The 12588-nt window shown below is 30.1% G+C and overlaps 1 protein-coding gene and 1 long non-coding RNA gene across 4 annotated transcripts in view; one reads left to right on the top strand and one right to left on the bottom strand.

Moving 5' to 3' along the window:
- The window catches only part of LOC127071115 (uncharacterized), a 34322-nt gene extending 27805 nt beyond the window's left edge, over positions 1-6517 (bottom strand). The window contains exons 1-2 of the long non-coding RNA XR_007784837.1: positions 4608-6517; positions 4143-4273 (exon numbers count right to left, since the gene is read on the bottom strand). This is a non-coding gene — a long non-coding RNA (uncharacterized LOC127071115). The remainder of the gene's footprint in view (positions 1-4142; positions 4274-4607) is intronic.
- LOC127071105 (putative uncharacterized protein DDB_G0277255) overlaps positions 1-12588 on the top strand; it is a 39928-nt gene that overhangs the window by 17649 nt on the left and 9691 nt on the right. The gene's annotated exons all lie outside the window — the stretch shown is intronic.

The following is a 12588-nucleotide window of genomic DNA, read 5'->3' as shown; positions in this document are numbered from 1 at the left end:
CTTTCGCAATAAACTCTCAACTAGATACTAGATCAAAAAAAAAAAAAAAATTCCGATAGGAAAATTCTATGCCGGTGGTATTTATATATATATATAAATTAATTGACCTTTCAAGGATCAGAACGATAAAATTCACTTTCTGTCAGTTATTTCATCGAGAGAGAGGGGGGGGGGGAGAAAGAGGGTAAAAAAATAAGGCCAGCATTATCGATCTCGTCTTACAAACAATTCTTAGAACTTTTATAATATAATAAAAGAATCCCGATATCACGTATTATATCATTATCACTGATATTATCGCTAAAAAAGATTCGAGTGTTAGATACGATATACTTGAACTAAATAAAGGCAAATGTTATATGATACTTTGTTTCGTTGCCGACGAAGCAGAGTACCGATGACAGTCGTCAAAGATAGAAGTAGCTGCAAGCGAGATAGCGATGGCAGTAACCCTTTGAAACGATCCACTATGTATATAATGAGAAAGAGAAAGAGAGAGGGAGAGAGAGAAGCTCGAGTTTGTACCTTCTCAGCGGTCACCCGTTTATCTTCCTACGTCGTTCTAAAAGATATTTGAAACCGCGAACGAACGTCGTTAACGCACGAAAAAGAGCGTTTGTTACGCATAGTAATCCTATCTTTCCATTACTGAGTGTTGAAAACCTAATGCATGGCTGAACAAAGAACGTGAAAACTTTTCTTTTTCGAAAAGGAGAACTCCAATAATACGGATAAAAATAATACTTGCCTATCTTTTGACTGAAACTGAACTGAAGTTAACTGTGCATATTTGAAATTGATCAAACTTGATTAAAAAAAAATTAATTTTACATTTAAATGTTGAACAAGAAAAAGAAAAAAGAAGGAAGAATAAAAAAGAAAATCACAAATCAAAGAGATTCGAATATTAATGTGTTTAAATCTGAAACACTTTTAATAAGCGCACAGATAACATAAATCCAATTCGCTTCTTAGAAAATAAACGTTGGAATGCAAGGAACCCCTGGCGCTATCAAGGCTTCAGGATCATATTCTTCGTCTTATATTAGCAACGCCGTGTCGAGCGATTATTCCAGAGGCTTCGTTCAGAACGAGAATGAAGAGGCGGGGGTGGGGCGGGGCAGACGAGCTGCTCAAGACGAGGTGTAGGGTCTGAACCATGCCAGAAGAGAAACTTTTTGTATGTGAGACTCTCCTCTCTCTCTCTCTCTCTCTCTTTTGGCTTTCTCTTAACCGGAAGCTGAACGAAAAGATGAGAAGAAAAAGAAAAAAAAAAGGAGAAGGAGAGAGAAAGAAAGACGAGAAGAAACGTACGCGTGCTCGAGAGTGCAAAGAGTAGACGACGACAAAAAAAAAGAAAAGAAAAAAGAAAAAGAAAAAAAAAGTAAGACGTGCCAGCTAACGAGGAGACAATACGTCCGTCTATTTAAATATATTAGACAAAATACTCATTAATCTCTTTAAGAGATACTATTTTTTCTCTTTTCTTGATTAATCAACAATACACGTCATGTATAACAATTAAAAAGAACATGTAAAATAAACATGTAACGCACAAATCTCTACTTCACTAGTCTAAGAATAACGAGAAGATACGAAGAAAGTGTAGTTAGATTGTAAAAAACTGAAGAAATTTATTATGCTAAGAGGAAGCTAAGGGGTTGAAACGCAACAATATATATATACTTGATGGCGTCATTCGACGTGCATAAAGATGAATACACATCAATCACACACACACACACGCACACATATATATATATTATCCTGAAAAAAGAGAGAGAGAGAAAGAGAAACACCGTAGAAACACCATAGGATCCTGACGATCGTTTTCGTTATTTGATCCACGTCTTTCGTTCCTCCTCGTTACAATCATTATTCGTGTTCGTTGTTCGTACGTGAACGATCGATTCCCATCATCGAAATACACATGTATCGAATGAAAATATATTTTCGTAGGCGACAAACGTGTCTTTGCGTTAAACGTTCTTTCTTTCTGACATTTTATAAAGCCATCGAATAAGATGGAGAAGACGGAAATCGTCCTGACAAGTGTCTTTGATTTACGTTCGTTCGGAAGCCATACGTGAGATAGAAAGACAACGTTTAAAAGGGGTGCGAAGATTTATCGTCTGATTTATCTCTTCCCCAACTGATGGTGATCTCGAAGAGAAATAATCTCAAAATCTCTTTCTCTCTTTCTCTTTCTGTCCTGAATCAATCTAAATTTCGAAGTACAAACAAAAAAAATATATATATAGACTTGATTACAATCAAATAATTATTTATTTAGAAATCAATGACTCAATATTTTTAACGAACAAAAAAAGAACAAGTATAAAAAGATTTTATAATAAAAAAAATATATATATAAATATATATTTTCCCCTATATGCCGATAAACGATAACCGCGAGACTATCTTCTATAATAAAAATAATCTATCATAAATTAAATTATAATTTTAAATGATAACGTGAACGGCATCTTGTATCGTAAATATTCCTTCATCGAAGAATAGAATGCACGGAAATGACATAGATTGTGGAGTATTGCAAAACAATCTCGATATACGATACAAGGCCGACATTTATAATTATTCTCGATTAAAATAGCAAAAAGAAAAGTAAGAAAAAATAGAGAGAAAAAAGAAAATTGCATAACTATGAAAGAAGAGAAAGAAAGAAGAAATAAAAAAAAAGACCATGAAAGAGAAAGAGAGAGAGAGAGAGTGGAAACATTAGAAGAGTTAAACTAAGTCCCACTGATTTTTCTTTCTCATCCGATCTAATTATAAAACGACGTCCAATGGTTTCCATAATCCCACGACATTTCCGGATTCTAAAAAACTATTTCTCCAACTTTTTTTCCGTAAGTTCGAAACACATAGATAGAAACAGTTAAACGTAAAGATAAAAAAGAAAAAAACAATAATAATAATAATATGAAATGCTTAGTCGTTTATCTTTTCGTTTACGAAAAGATACTCGAATGACTTAGGTTTTTAATTTCGCCAAGTTCGGAATTAAATTCGCATGGAAATTTGAATCAAGGTGCTCGATTAAACGAAACGAGATACATATACGACTAAACTATAGGTAATAAAATTATTTGCTAAAACTGACATGGGAAAAGAAAAGAAAAAAATTGAAAATTTCTACGTAAATTCATAGGCGTAGACGTAGGCGATTGCTAATCGTTTAATTAATAGTAACAAGGCCAACCATAATGATTTCCGTTGAAAGGTGTCGTTTACCTTGCTTCGACAGGAACATGTATATATTATATGTACATGCATATATATTATATATGCATATATATATATATATATATATATATACCCAGTGACACTTTCGAGAAGCTTACAATCGTAGCAGAAGTGATAACGATAAGGTCGGAGCCCGATAGCAAGACTATTTTTAGTAGAATAGCAGGTTCGTCTAAACAAAACTCGATGCCACGAGATTCCAAAAATTTCATTTTCTTGATTACGTATAGGTATATATGAGAAAAAAAAAACATTTTTCGATTATTAACAGGCCAACGAACATAAGAAGAAAGCCTTAAAACGTTTGAAAAATACGTTCGTCTAACACCGCTAGATTTTATGGGTTCTCTTGAAAGTGTGCCTTCGAACGACATATGGTGTTGTCTTGGTTTCCCATTACGTCTCATCTTCTTTCACTTTTCTACTCATTCTGTCTCTCTCTCTCTCTTTTTTATATTTTACGCTCGATATACCAGATCACCAGAAGAACACGAAAGGAATCTTCTTCGAATTCTTTTCCATAATACTTTCCTCTCTCTCTCTCGTCTATTAAAAGTGAACGAAGAAAGATCGTTTCTACGACACTGACGTGTGCTCTAACAGTTCTTCCCCCCTCTCTCCTTCTATCTCTCTTCTCTTTCTTCAACTACTGTCCATGATACATAAATTCTGTATGAAATGTGTACTCTATAATAATATAACGTACAATAAAATCGTGATAAAATCCACGAAGTGTCCTTGTAAATACGTGTATCTTATTCAACTAATTTCATAGATGCAATAATAATAACTATTACGTCTACGAAAAAAGAATTTACCTATGAATTCTGTAAAAGAGAATGTTAATATAACGCGAGTTTAATGAAACGACTTACCAAACGAGTTTATGTATGAATGGACTTGGTGATTCAATCTTCATGCTCGATAAGTTTCCACGAAGTTCGTAATTATACGATTGTAAAAAATTGTTATGATTTTTATGGACACTTTTTGCGGTGATGATTATCTAAAAAGGAAAGAAAAAAAAGTTCTTTCATTTGAAAAAGTTTCTCCCACCGTTTTATCTAAAGAAGATCAATATCAAAATTAGAAAATTAGTTAATTACTATAGATTTAAAAAACACATACTCGCATAGTATATATTGTACATAATAGTATATATTTTATATAAAGATTTCTATTCAAATAAAAAAAAAAAAAAAAAATGAAAGAAGAAATTTATTCGTTAATAGTTTCGATTGAAAAGAAAAAGAAAGAAAAAAAAGAAAAACATAGGATAGATATATAGATCTAAAAATAATGTTCGGTCGTATTTTAAAGTACAGCCCTTTTTTCTTTACCCTTTCCAATTTCATGTTCACCTTAAAGACGTCCCTTGACAAGGCACAGACTTCGTTTTGACAGACGGACTCTTCTTGCTTTCTTCATCAGTCACATGAATTTTTCCCTTTCATTAGCCGCGCACGAGACAAAAGTATCTTACGTTTCGATCTTTGTTCTTTCGATTCTTTAAGAGGAAAAAGAAAAGAAAAAGAGAGAAAAATAAAAGAAAATAAATGTTCGAACAAAGATCGAATGCACCTGAAGAGATCTAAGTTCGCAGACAATCGTGTGTAAGCTCCTTGGTATTTCACGATGAATCAGAATCTTGCGTATACTTCTTTCTTCCAAGAATCAACGTGACTCTCCAAGAGTAAATAAATGCGATGAATATCCTAAAAACTTATATTTATTATTAATTGCTACGAAACTATATTTGAAAAAAGAAAAAAAGAAAAGGAAGATATTACTTCGTTCGATACTCCAAATTCGATCGCTGCGACGACAAATAATTTCATACTCATTTTTGAAATTCATCATTTCTTGCAAGACAGGCGTTCACGATTTTACAACCAATTCGAAATGAATAGCTGACTCATGTCGTTCCTAATTAAAAATATTTCAATATTGGGAGTGCTATCTTGAAACGTGTTTGCACTTAGTCAGATTAACTTAATAAAAACGACAAAAATCTGACGAACATATATATATATACACAAATCTGACGAACATATATATAAATACATATGTTTTAAATGAAGGGAACATTGATATAATAATTTGATTCAAATTTGAAAGCAAAGATTGAAGATTAATGCTTAGACACGCGCGTATACAAGATTATCAAGCAGTTAGACGAGCTAATAAATCGTTCTGATCGTAAACTCGTGCTGAAACACGTGTCTCTCCAAGATTGAAAATGTCCTTTCTATCTGTTAAGAGAATCGAACGAGAGAAAGATAAAATACGACGAATGAATTTTCAAGCTATGTTTCTAAGCTATCCAATGATGAGGATAATAAAAAGACGATTAAAATAATTCATTTCAGTAGACAGACAGACTCGAATAGAACGTGCGTCTGCATTCGTGAAAGGGGTGATCTGGTGTCTGGTTATTTTTGCTTCTATGCATACTCCCATAAACCCGGTTGTTGTATCCGAAGGGTTGATAGCGTTTTATGCTCCAAGCGTAGCTCCAACGTCTGTCTCCGAGTTAATTATGGACTAATTGTCTAAGCTCGTGTCGTTCCTCGCTTGAAACTCCTTAAACGTTTTTTTTATCCTTTCTTTTGACAACAGGATGTTCTTTCTTCTATATCCTTCGTGAGTTTCTTCAAAATCCTTATATATCTAAAATCTTATTTGTTTAATTTATATTAATACATCTTTTAAAACTATATTAATTATTTTTATTATATTAGATTATTTTTATTATATTAGATTTATTTTTATTATATTAGATTTATCTATTGATCATCAATATATTATTCAATTAAAAAGTAATCCGAAAGATAGAAACTTAGGATGAAACATTTAAATTTGGACTGAATTTAGATGCAGCCATTAGCTCGACAGTACTTGCGTTGTTAATAAATGAATAAAGAAATAAATGAAAAACATCCCAAGTAATATCGATTGCCCGGGTCTCACCGCTTGGAGGTTGCTGCTTTTGGAGACCCACGAGCTATGACTCTACTCTACTTATTAAATGTCAAAAAGCAAGCAATCGCGAAAGAAACGAATCACGAGTTTTTTTCCAATTGCTTTAAATTGGATGAAAAGTCATGAATTCGTTTGATAACGACCTACCTACCCGATTACGGAAGAGGTACCTTTAATCTTAATAAGATTTGGTTACTCTATTCCAAGGTTAACGCGGAAAATACTATATCAACAATAAAAACGGAATATACTAATAAACTCTATAATAAAAAATATTTTATATAATATTTTATATAATAATTTAAAAAACTAAATAGTTTATCAACTAGATAAAAATTTATATAAATTACACTTTTATTTATAAATTGTAATAAAAGCATAATTTATTAAAAATATTCACGGAAAATATAATTTGGAAATTCCGATAGTAACCAAGCTGTGAACATAAGAAACAATTTCCTGAAAATAAATATTAAACATATATCTCGATAAAACATATCAAGACATAATTAATAGCATTAAAGTATAATGCAATATACAATAAAATTAATCCATAAATTTCCATAGCGAACCAAGGGCCAACCTGTGAACATAAGAAACAATTTCCTGAAAATAAATATTAAACATGTATCTCGATAAAACATATCAAGACATAATTAATAGCATTAAAGTATAATGCGATATACAATAAAATTAATCCATAAATTTCCATAGCGAACCAAGGGCCAACCTGTGAACATAAGAAACAATTTCCTAAAAATAAATATTAAACTGATAATTGATAACATTGAAATATAATGCGATATAATTTCAATGGCAATCATGCTTTTATCAAAGTAACCTGTGAACATAAGAAAGTCATCTTATTAAGATAAAAACAATTTTCTGAAAAGAAATATTAGACACGTGCCTAAATAAAAAACATATAAACCTCTATTTCTAATCAATATCACAAAGAATCCTAAAAATATGAAATGTAACATACAATAAAATCGATTTGCAAATTTTACCATTTAAACCAGTAGTCGATATGTGAACGTAAGAAGTTTAGAATCGAAGCCAAACAATTTTGATGATACTTCCTGAAACAAAAATTGCACCACTGATTAGATTAAAATTTTGTTCAATATTTTAAATCGATAAATAAAAAAAAGACTTAGTAGTTGTAAAAAAAATTATCCATTTGTGTATCCATAAAATATTCCAAGTATCTTAATCCATATTATTTTGTTACCTGAGTACCTGTAACAAAATATATCATTTTTATAATATATTTACAATTTTTTTTTTAATAACATTTTATATCATTTCTATGCCAATATTACAAACCTTGTAATACTATATTCTTTTTCATAAGCCAATGATGAAATTGTATTCATGACTTGACGATGTAACATCTTTATTAGATTTCACTTATATCGATAATAACGTTTCTTCGTAACTTCTAAATAAAAATGATCTGTAACAAATAACTATATAAAAGGGCATGTGTGGAAAGATGAAATATTATGTACAATATCTGGCATAAGTATAACTTATGAAAGCTACATATATGTGAACGATAAATAAAAAGATTTTACATCTTTAACCAGATATTGTAATGCTGAAATTAAAAAAAAAATAAAAAAATAAAAAAAATAAAAAAGATAGATTAAAATGGCCAAAAATGCCATAAATTAACCGAATTCTTGATGCATTAAAAAATAAATATTTAAATCGAAATGAAACCAACATTATGTTAATATACAAAGTGATAGAAAAATTAATTTAATATAAAAATTTAATATATAAAGTGATAGAAAAATTAATTTAATATAAAAATTTAATATATAAAGTGATAGAAAAATTAATTTAATATAAAAATTTAATATACAAAAAATGTAAATGATAGAACATTTAATTAGAGATTGAAATTAAGAATTATTCTCAATTAAAAACATAATTATTAAATACAATTACAAATATATGTTATAAGTTATTCAAGATACGTTACGAAAAGAAAAAAGAGAATTGTGTTTTACACAATATGTATTCAAGAATATGATTTAAGTCGCATTTAAAAAAAAAAAAGTATACTGCATCTTGTGTCGTCTTACAAAATATAATACATACGCAAAATTTATATACCGTCATAAACATATCCATAATGAGATTACATCTATATTTAATCAATAGATTACAAATATCTTATTATATTACGTTTATAATAACGCGAAGTATACAGTTACATCAAGTATCTGATGTATATATTACATCATTTATATACAAAACACTTTATCTATTAAATTATAAAAAATATAGTAGTACATTTTTACAATTTTAAAACCACATATTTTGAATATAAGTATGAAAATAATAATGCAATCTGAAACTTTAAAGAGAAGAATAAGATTAAATAACAGAAATATAATTAAATATATAAAATATAAAATAATTTAAATATATTGTTGTATTTTATTATTACAAATTTATTTTATCGCTATTGCTTGCTTTAATTAATTAATCCTAATTTCCCTAATTTCATCAAGTCTCGTAGATTTTTAATCAAAATAATTAGAATCTATATACTAAGATAATGACGATACCGATACAAAATATGTAAAATGACTCTTACAATAAATGAGCCATTTTACAATTTGTGATAAAGCTATGTTGACGTTCGATAAAGCATGATCATAAAAAATTCAAAAAACAAATTTCAAATACAAAAAAGATGAAGGAAGAATTACTCATTTATTAGTAATTATATAAAAAAATTTAGAATTATCCTGAAATAAAAATCTACGTGCTTGAGTATCCAGGTGCATTCCTGAATGCAAGCCTGTCCCTATTCTAAATTTTTCGTCCACACTCCTGAGTGTGAGTCAGCCTTTTTATTTGTTTCATTTATATACCAAGATTTATATATTTTTATTCCGAAAAATCATTCATTATATCACCTTAATATTTCTTATGAAACTTTCATATATATATAATAAAAATACTCCCTCTTTCTCTCTCATAGATATACTTATTAACTATGTCAATTCATATTCACTTGTTAATAATTTCGGAATAAAAATCTATACCCTTGACATATTTTATGCACTCCTGAGTGCAAGGCTGTCATTTTGGTATCATATCGCTCGCTTAGTAAGACTTATACATTTCTATTTAGAACGATTCAAAATTTCTTTTCGTCCATTTGCACACTATTTAAATATAAATAAATTATTATATTAAGAAGACTATAAAATATTCTTGATTTATTTATTATTAGATAACTGCTGCCTCTTTAAAAAAGAAATATTGTAAGATTGGTATATTTAAATATTTATCATATACTTTCCTATGTGCATTTTCATTCGCGTACTTTTGATCATTCTAAATGAGAAATATATATCTTTACTATATGTTCATCTGCATTCCTGAATGCAGGTATGTACTTACTGTGACCTATCATATGCACTCCTGAGTGCAGGCAAGCCATTTCAGTCGCTTCATTTATATGCCAAGACTTATGCATTTTTATTCCAAAAAATATTCATACTTCTCTTAAATATGTATAAATATTTCTTAATAATCTTTGTATCATTCATTAATAATCTTCTTAATATTTCTTATGAAACTTTCATATATATAATAAAAATACTCCCTCTCTCTCTCTCCTTCTCTCACATATACTTATTAAATCTTTCATCTCATATTCATTTGTTGATAATCTTGGAATAAAAATGCATACCCTTGACATATTTTAATATGCACTCCTGAGTGCTGGCTGCCATTTTGTCGCTTCATTCATCTAGCAAAGCTTATACATTTCTTATCAGAATGATTCAAATTTTCTTTTGATTCATTTGCACCATTTAAATATCATTCAATTATCATATATGGAATAAAATTAAATTTCATTTATTTATTGTTAAACAAATTTAATATCGTATATTGAAAAAAATATCACCAGAGTTCGACGTATTTATATTTCTTCATGAAGTATCCTTATTAGTGCATTCATTCATCTTTGATTATTCCGAATGTGAAATGTATATCCTTACTATAATTTGTTCATTTGCATTCCTGAATGCAATCATGTACTTACTGTAAACCTTTCATATGCACTCCTGAGTGCAGGCAAGCCATTTTATTTGTTTCATCTATATACCAAGACTTATACCTTTTTATTCCAAAAAATATTTATATCTCTTTCAAATATGTATAAACATTTATTAATAATCTTTGTATCATTCATTATATTTTCTTATGAAACTTTCATATGTATAAAAAAAACACTCCCTCTTTCTCTTTCTCTTTCATATATATTTATTAAGTCTTCCATCTCATATTCATTTGCTAATAATTTTGGAATAAAAATGTATATCCTTGACATATCTTAATATGCACTCCTGAGTGCTGGCTGCCGTTTTATATATTCATCTGCATTCCTGAATGCAGGTATTTCAATTAGTCATCAAGTCTTGTAGATTTTTAATCAGAATAACCAAAATAAATAGAATAATCAGACTAATTAGATTAATCAGATTAATCAGAATAATCAGAATTATATTGCAAAAAGATAATGAGGGTGAGGATGGAGATGATAACGATAATGATCACCACATAAGAGTCATTTTGCAACTCGTGGTAGAGCTGTGTTGACATTGAAATATGCATATATCTCGTATATATACATATACATTATGAAATTATGAACATGAAAAAATATGATTAAAATATGATTATTCTGAATTAAAAATCAACATGCTTGGGTATCCAAATGCACTCCTGAGTGCAATGCTGCTGCAGGCCACGGATGTCCACACAATATTTAACGAGCGTGACTCTATTTTTGTAACTAAAAATTTATTTAAAAAAAAAGACTCTACTTTAAAACTTTAAAATACAAGGACTCGACTTTAATTTAAGAAGAAAAAATGCAAAGACTCGACTTTAATTTAAAACAGAAAATGCAGTGACTCGACTAATTTAAAAAGAAAAATGCAAGGACTCGACTTCAACTTAAAATGAAAAGAGGGAGGGCTTGACTTTAATTAGAAGAAAAAAAAATAAAAATAAAAATAGAAAATGCAAAGGGCTTGATTCTACTCTGAAATGAAAAATCGACTCTACTTTTAAAAAATACAATGACTCGACTTTACTTTAAGAAAAAATTGCAATGACTCTATTAATTAACAACTTACTGCAAAAGCTTGACTCTAATCGCAAAATTCCTAAGTTTTCACGAACGCGAGTACGGAATACCGTAGGAAGGAGATGGAATGGTCCATCATCTCCATTCAGGAACAAACTACTACGAGCATAAGTGTCAACGTGGTAAAGGGTAAAAGGGGTTTTGATAAGACCACAAGCCATTAACGAAGGGTTCGACATACCGACCACCTTTGAAAAATGACTTGTAGTCGATAGTTGCCCTCTTGAGCCACAATATGTGGGGGCCTCTTCAGCACATAGCCTCTTCTCGCTTCGTGCCCTAACCACTGCATTGGAGCATTCCTTACGTGCGACGCAAGATAAGTTTACGCATCAAAAAACGCCCTACCGTTCGAAGCAACGCACCCACAAAGATTGGCATACTGCAGTGGTTGCTACTACAAGAACGAAATCGTCCCTAAGCTAAACCGACCTAATCCCGACCTGATCTCACTTTACGCAACAAGACTCAAACCACTCGTGTAAACGCACGAATTGAACGAGACGCAATACTCGCAAGCTAAGGGGTTGGGAAGTGAAAACACATTTTCGCACGCAGGTTTGTTCTGTTTTTTCTTTTTTTTTCTTTTTTTTCTCTTAACCTAACGAGCGGTAAGCGCTTGCGACGTAAAGTATCGATCTCTTCTAAATAGTATAACCACTGTAGTATGGCAAAATTCGCGAATGAATCACCCCAAACGGCACTGACGAGTCCCAACACGTATTCTCAACTGCGTTTTCTACTCTGCCTAGGTGCGTCTCGATTTTCTAACGATTTTTATTTATGTATTTATTTATCCGATTAAAAAAATAAAAATAAAAAAAAAAGTAAAATATTCGTATATAAATATTCGAACTAAACCGTAAAGTTATCCTAGCCTGTGGACGATTAATGGACTCAAAGAATCCACCAACCGTACACAATAACACAGGCACATTTAATCGAATGCTCCAGCAGATATAATATTCATTCTATTCGATGAACCTATTACATACTAACATTAACTCGTTGCACTTAGAAGATGGATATAGTTTCGGTAAAATGTCAAGATCACAAGAATTGTAATACTTTCATTTTACTTATGCAGGTATATTCTACTTCTAAATAAGAAATATATAGATGGTAAATATTTTCAGAATCGCGAAGTGCAA

This window comes from Vespula vulgaris, chromosome 20 (genome assembly GCF_905475345.1).
Source record: "Vespula vulgaris chromosome 20, iyVesVulg1.1, whole genome shotgun sequence".
Lineage (NCBI taxonomy): Eukaryota > Metazoa > Arthropoda > Insecta > Hymenoptera > Vespidae > Vespula > Vespula vulgaris.
The sequence above is the reverse complement of the archived record's forward strand: the minus strand, read 5'-3'. Positions and strand labels throughout refer to the sequence as shown.